The sequence below is a fragment of the Kryptolebias marmoratus genome, linkage group LG17, assembly GCF_001649575.2.
Source record: "Kryptolebias marmoratus isolate JLee-2015 linkage group LG17, ASM164957v2, whole genome shotgun sequence".
NCBI classification, from domain to species: domain Eukaryota; kingdom Metazoa; phylum Chordata; class Actinopteri; order Cyprinodontiformes; family Rivulidae; genus Kryptolebias; species Kryptolebias marmoratus.
This window is the reverse complement of record NC_051446.1, coordinates 4,365,813-4,373,269: the sequence shown is the minus strand read 5'-3', so window position 1 is coordinate 4,373,269 and position 7,457 is coordinate 4,365,813. Positions and strand designations below refer to the sequence as shown.

General features: G+C 37.3%; 1 protein-coding gene across 8 annotated transcripts in view; it reads left to right on the top strand.

Annotated features, from left to right (window-relative positions):
- The first annotated feature begins 5,739 nt into the window (after positions 1-5,739).
- mcm9 (minichromosome maintenance 9 homologous recombination repair factor) overlaps positions 5,740-7,457 on the top strand; it is a 35,097-nt gene continuing 33,379 nt past the window's right edge. For 7 of the 8 annotated variants that reach the window (XR_005234366.1, XR_005234367.1, XM_017432767.3 and 4 more), the window contains exon 1: positions 5,740-5,799. The gene's annotated coding sequence lies outside the window, so the exon portion shown is untranslated. Of the gene's footprint in view, positions 5,800-6,012; positions 6,279-7,457 lie in introns of those variants that run through there. The other variant, XM_037981069.1, reaches the window with a different exon arrangement.

The window sequence follows — 7,457 nt, the reverse complement described above, 5'->3', positions numbered from 1 at the left end:
AGTTTTTGCCCCTCGGTCTTGGGGGCTGTCAACATGAATGTTGAAATCACCGACAATTATTAAACAATCATAATCAATGCAAATGAGAGATAGAAGCTCATTCAAGTCCGTGAAGAAATTTTTCTCATATGTTGGGGTTTTGTATAGAGTTATGGCCTTTTACCTCAATTCCAAGATACTCAAAAGACGTGAAATTTCCCAAAGAGATTTTACTACAAGCACTAACCATTTGGGTGTTTAAACTGAATCTTTCTTACAGGTGTATACTGTCCTAAGGTCAAACCCAAAGGATGAGGAAATCTTCAGTGAATACAACAAAACTAAGACACTGTCAGATGCAACTCGTCAACAAATGGTCAAAAATCACACGGGTAAGAATTTCTGATGATGATAGAAAGCAGTGTTGAGTGAGCAGAATAGCAATATATTCATTTGTTTTTAAAAGGAGGATCCCACCCGTAAGTATTTGGACTAACTGTGCACTGGGGATTGCAACGCTTTTTCCATATCTCCAAGATCCGTACTCAAAAAATGGTTATGTAAGTGTTAATATCTCTGAAACTCAATGTCTTTGTAACTGAGGAATGTTGTTACAGTTGAATCGAAAATGTCTTCCTTTGTTCCATTTTTTTATTGTTTGATTGTGTGTGACTGATGTGCTTTTGAAAACATCTTCACAATGTACATAGTCATCATGATAAGCGTGTAGGGATACAACAGGAAGCTGTCAAACAAACCCATTCTCAAGGAAATCTATTAGGTGATCAACCATCTGCTTCTGCAAATACATCACATGTTCCTGCTGTTCTCACACAGGACTCGCTTGTTGGAATGTGTGGCTCTTACAAGCTTCTGCTCTTTCTGAAAGTGCTGTTCAAACAGTCATTTCTTCTGTGGAGGAAGTTGTTAGTGATGTTCAGAGTCAAGTAAGGGAAACATTTTCTCCTGATAATAAGGAATCAGACATTTACAAAAGAGTTGAGCACAGTTTAAACCAATTGCATAACCCTTTTTCAAAATTTAACACTGAGAAAAAAAGACAAAAATATTATGATGAAAAATAGGACATAGTTGAGCCTAAAGAAGTTGTACTTGGTGTCAAGACTGGGGCTGAGCGTGGCAAACCCAATATGCAGACTCACAATTCCTTCTTCTAAAAAAACTAATTTATTAACAAAATAATCAAATGCAAAAACAAAAGGCTGACGTGGCAGCAAAACTAAACATAACCAAACCTAAACATGAGCAAAACATGAAGCAAAACATACCAGCAGGGAACCAAGAACAATGAACCAGTGAGGAAGTGGAGAAAGGGACTGGGTTTTAAAGACTGAGGGAAATCAGCGAGAGTGGGCACAGGTGGAATGATTACGAGGCTTGGGACAGGTGGAGATGGGCGTGGCAGGTAGACAAGAGATAGACTGAGGAGAAATGAAAGATGGCAGGTGCAGAGAACATGAACACAACAAAAGAGGAGACCAGAAACAAACATCAAACCCAAAGAAACAAACAAAACCGAATCCTGACACTTGGTATAAGATTGGATACACATAGACAACTACAGGTGTTTATAGACAAATACCCGTAATGGACAAATACATGTATGTACCCATTTTAGGTACAATAAACTCAATTTTTAAGAATAGTGAAATTAGAGAATTCTTCTTGAATAAGAAACAAAGACAAGCAGGTTTATACAAAGACATTACTGATGGATTATATTTCCAAAATCCTTGTCTGTTTTCACAACAGAAACATGCTTTACAGATTTTGTGTAGGGATTTGGGTTTTGTTTTGTTTCTTGGTTTATTTTGTTAATATGTGTTCTGGTTTTGTCATTGTTGTGTCTTGTCATTATTCACTCCTCCTCTGTCTGCACTTGTTTACTTGCCACGCCCATCTCCACCTGCCTTCACTTGTAATCACTCACCTGTGCCCACTTCTCATGATTATTCCTGTCTTCAAAACCCAGTCACTTTCTCCATTCCCTCGCCAGTTCATTGCCTCATGTACAGTCTGTGTTGTTCATTCCCTGTTAGTCCATATTTAGTTTAGTTTAGTTTTGGCTGCCACGCCAGCCTTTTTGTTTCCTTTTGTTTTGCAAGTTTATTTAAAAATAAATTTTTGTTTCCTTAAGTATGAGTCTGCACTCTGGGTTCCTCTCGCTCTCCACCTCTCATGACATTTTGCTTTATTATGATGATTTTGAAACTGCTAACCCATTGTGTTCTAAGAAAGGGATCCATAAATTGGGCTGTATTTATTTCACATTAAAAACCTCCCACCGAAGGTTAACTCTGTGTTAATGAATGTGCATTTGGCTGCACAGAAGACTATGGTTTTGAAGGAATACTAAAGCCTCTGATTAATGACTTGAAAATTTTAGAAACCAACGGAATCCTGTTTCCATTTAGTGAAGAGCCAATGTTTGGTTCTGTAATTCAAGGTACAGGTGATAATACTGCTTTAAATAGCTTATTAGGTTTTGTTGAATTGTTTAGTGCAACAGACTGGTGTAGGTTTTGTTTAATAAATAAGGAAGAAATTTAGTCTGTTTTTATTGAAGATAATTCTGGACTTGTTCTGCGCTCCAGAGAACTTCATTCTGAACATTGTAATGCATTACATGAAGACCCTGCTCTCTCTTCTGTTTATGGAGTTAAAAGATCTTGTGTTCTAAGTTCATTAGAATATTTTCACAGCACTGACAATTACGCTGTTGATATAATACATGATTTGTTGGAAGGGGTCGTACAGTATGAGCTCAAACCTTTTTTTCAATACATGATCAAAAATGGCTACATTTCTATTGGCACAATATTAGACAGGATACAAAGTTTTAATTATGGCTTTGTGGAGCGCAAAAATAAACCAAGTGTGTTAAAAATAGATGATAACAGCAAGCACTTAGGTTTAAATGTATCCTCCGTAATACTCCACTCAGTTTTGGAGACACAGTTGAGGGTAACAATAGCCACTGGAACCTTATTCTCCTGTTGATGCAGATTTTTGACATTGTGTTGTCCCCAGTCTTTACTGATGGCATGATATGGTACCTGAAACATCTGATCTGGGATCACCATAACATGTTTAAGAACTTGTTCCCTGACAGAAAATTAATTCCTAAACACTACCTAATGGTTCACTATCCAAGGTGTATAAAGAAAATTGGCCCTCTTATATACATGTGGTGTATGTGTTTCGAAGCCAAGCACAATTTTTTTCTTTTAAAAGTCTGTAAAAAATTTTAAAAACCTTACAAAGTCTCTTGTAAAGCAACATCAGTGTCAATTGGCCTTTAACTATGAAAACTATGATTTTACAAGGTTTGAGTTTGGTCCTTTAAAATTGAGAAGAATTGATACCTTGGAAGGTGGACTTTTATTGTGTGAGGTATTAAGTGTAGATTCATGCTTAAATGTTTCAACCACAAAATGGGTAAGAAACTATGGCACTGAATACCAAGTTGGCCTGTTCTTATGTACTGCAATGTCCAGTGATCTACCTGTGTTTAAGAAAATTTACTATATCATAATACATGAACAACATGCATTCATAATAGGCTGCAGTGTGACCACCTTGTACTTTGATGAACACTTCCATGGATATTATATTGAGGAAAAAAGTAATGAACATGCTGTTATCTGCACTGACCAGCTGACATATGTCAGACCCTTTGATAAGCAGTCTTCTAATGAAAACAAGAACATGTTCATTGTTCCATATTGTTACATGTTTTAGAAAGTTTTAAATTGTGGTGCTGTTTTAGAATAAATGCATTTCAGAAAAATCATTGCCTCTTAAATGTTTATTTCCCAAGAAATTTCTAAAAGTTCAAAACAATAAAATTTAAACCTTTTTAGTAATAATTACAAATAACTGTCATGTAGTTAAAAAAAACTCTTGTAGAGTTAATATTTAGGCTCTGACACTGAGTTAGTGTTAGTCAGTGTTAAATTATTAACACCAGACAGACTTAGTATTTGACACTTAATTAGAATTAAGGTACCAACTCTCCAAAACGAGTTAAATGAACACTCTCTGGTGTGGGCCCATATAGACAGTGTGTAATCAAATCTGACGGTGTTAATCTGGGCATCCTGGATTTGCTGTGTAGGTTTGAGTCGTCATCAGAACGGTGTTCTAAACAGTCCTTGGCTGTGGTCCACTTGTTCTTTGCTCTGCCATGTTTTTCTAACCTGTGATATATATTGTTTGAAAATAAAATAAAAAATCTAATAAAGTTAATGCTGTTTCAACATCTGCAATCATAAACCAGGGTTATTCAACTAAGTTGTTTGGCCACTAATGAACAGCATACAAACAAAGGCTGTTCGCCTAACGATTAAGGTACCTCTTACAGTTTTTTTTTTTAAATTAACTAATTTGCGTGCCTGACTAAATCAGCTGTGGACCACTTTTGCCAGTTCATATTAATATTTCATATTAATAACTTAACTGTTAACGCTAGCTACTGTGTTATGCCTGTGTAAATCATTTTAAAGTTTACGTAAGTGTAAATTTCTATTTCTGTTTTTTATAACTAACAAACTACACATATGAGTGACACCGTAAATACCCCCCTTCTGAACCGAACCACACCCCACCCCCAATACACACACACGCACACAAACACAAACACACACACACACACACACACATACACATACCAATTAAGGTTACAGGCCAAGCTCATAATCACCTCCCATAAGCAGACAGTATGGGTATATTATACATTTTCTTAGAGTCTGTTGAGTATTGCAGCTGTTAACCTGTGTGTCCCTGATGTCCCCAGATGCCACATGGCTAAAAAGAAATGTATTAAGGGATAATAGTGGGAAAATGTGTATTATTTTTGGTTTAAAGAGCTCCAGTGACTTCTGTCTTGCTCAGAGAAACTCATAACATGGCTTTTTTGAAAGACAAGAGGGTCCCCTTTAAGATGGTACCAAACACTTATAGACCTTTGACAAATGTTCGTACCATGAGCCTAAACCAGACATACACCAGTTGTTAACTTCATGAGCTGATAACTAGGACTAAGCTACCACTTTGGAAGGGCTATCATACCAAAGTATGATCTAGAGACATATATATTTTTAAAAAAATTGTCATTAGGCTTTGCCACCCTGAGATGGACCAAGTTGTGACATTTTGGCATCTGGCCCATGGACTATTAAGGCTCTGTTTTTGTCCAGTCTGATAGGAGAATTCAAAATCAATTTTCATCACTGGGTCACATGACATGGAAGCTATTAAAAAAAATCAATAATCATAATAACAAATTGGAGATGCATTAAAATCTGTGTCTTGTTTGTCCAGTTTTGGTCAGCAGTTCACATGACATGGAAGCTAAATATTTTTTGTTTCTCATGTGTCATTCATTCAGCATTTCCTCCTGGAGGTGAACAGAGTGTCATCTCCCTGTCAGTCAAATGGCATAAGAAGACACTGTTGAATCAGAAGTGAATCTGATGAATATCCAACCTAAAACTGACTTTTAGGTTCTAATTTATCCGGTACCATCAGAACCATCCATGGATCTGAACCCAATCAGCTCACAGTGTTCACAACCGGCGGAAAAATGCAAGAAGAAGACGAATAATAAAAAAAGAAAGCTGAACAAAACTAGAGTTTGTAGTTTATTTTGTTTTTTTGTTAACAAATTCAAGCTGTTCCACTCCACTCCAGCTGGGGGCGGTATTACACTACAACGTTGCTTGGCAGCCGCCGTTAAACCAAAGAAGAAGAAAAAGGAAAACCAGTACAAGAAGAAGTGACCAACACAGGAGGAAGTTGGTAAGTTAATCTCATGTTGTGTGTTTGAACTGAACGGCAGCGTCTGAAGGAGAAGTGATGGGAGATTGTATAGTTTATCAGTTAGGGTTAACTGCATCATACAGATTACTGTATTTAACGAACAAAATGGCTTCAGCTTCTCAGTTGAAGTTTCGCGCGCGGGCTCAGCCCGTGGACTACGTCACTGGTGGAACAGCTGCACAGATGTTTGTTTACGGCGGTATCCGACGGAGCTGCGACTAGTTGGAGCCTAAAAACTTTGAGGAAATAGGGACATTTTCCGCTGCAGTCTCACTGGATCGACCAGGGAGCCACGTGGCCGTGTTTTGAAAGCACTAATTACTTTGGGGGCTTTCAGACGGACCCTAACAGTCCCGGTGTGATAGAACAACTGGTGGCGAGAATAACTGGTGGTGGCAGCTGGGAAAGGAAGTTCAACTTAAAGAACTACAAATCTTTGCAAAATACGATCTGATTCCGTAAGTTATCCATGAAGATCTCACGAATAACTCACTAGAAAGACGTTTTATTGCTTTAATATTGTATGTTGCTTTTTGTGAAATAATATTTGCAAAACCGCTGACACAGAGCTCGTAAATTACGTAAAACTTGCTGGTTTTATGTGCAGTTTGCGAGTTTGAAAATCACCGAAGGAAGATCGAAATAGATCTCAAGATGCCATAAAACAGATCCCCCTGAAAGCCAATATAAATGTTGAACCATGGCAAATAAAATAAAAGCTTTTAGAAGAACGACTGTTTTTTTTTATTTCTCATATCTCCCTCATATGATATATTTAAATTACACACTGACTGAAACAATAGCAATAAATAGCTCATTTGCTGATTAAACGTGTTTCCACAGCATTATGTGAAAAGAATTTCTTTAAAAACAAAGTTCCTAACTCATTTACAGCAGGCATTGCTACCGCAGGTTTTTGAACCAGTTTCATCTTCACCTATTGATTTCTTCTCGTCCTATTACTTCAAACAAAGTTTGTCTTTATTATTTTCATCAAGTGGCCCTAATACTCCATCGTAAGAGACAGCCCGTATATACCCTTTTACATCCAAATTGCGTTGAAATGTTCTCGTAACTGTTTCAGACTGACTGTCACCAGTTGTTCTAACACTGTTCTCAAAAGCATCAACAGCTGTGGGTTAATATAGAACTGATATTGAACTAGTAGGCAGGGATAGTGTGAGTGTCATTGCTATGATAGTCTAGTGGTCAAGGCTGCATTAGTTCTACTCGAAGTTGACACTGACACCAGTTCGAAACTAGGTAATATTTTTTTGGGAGTTTATTTTATGGAATAGAAAAATACTTGCTGTCAGCGTTTGACATATTTAATAGGTTTGCCAGTGACGGTTATACGTCATTCGCATGCTTTAAACGAAAGCAGAGCACGTACTTTACATCCTTAAAGTGATTGTAATATAAGTAACCATAAATCGCGCAGCCTTCTAATTTCTGTGATGAGTCTGCGGCGAGATGTCTTTAGTAGTGTGAAGGCGCAATTGAGGGGCTCCCCTTACATAAGCAAAGTTTTGTTTGCATGATTAAAAAATTACCAAACCATTTGTGACGTTAGCAGGGTTTTAAACAGGCAACGACAAAGCCACCTAATGTTTACAAACATCTGCGTGCGGACCCCG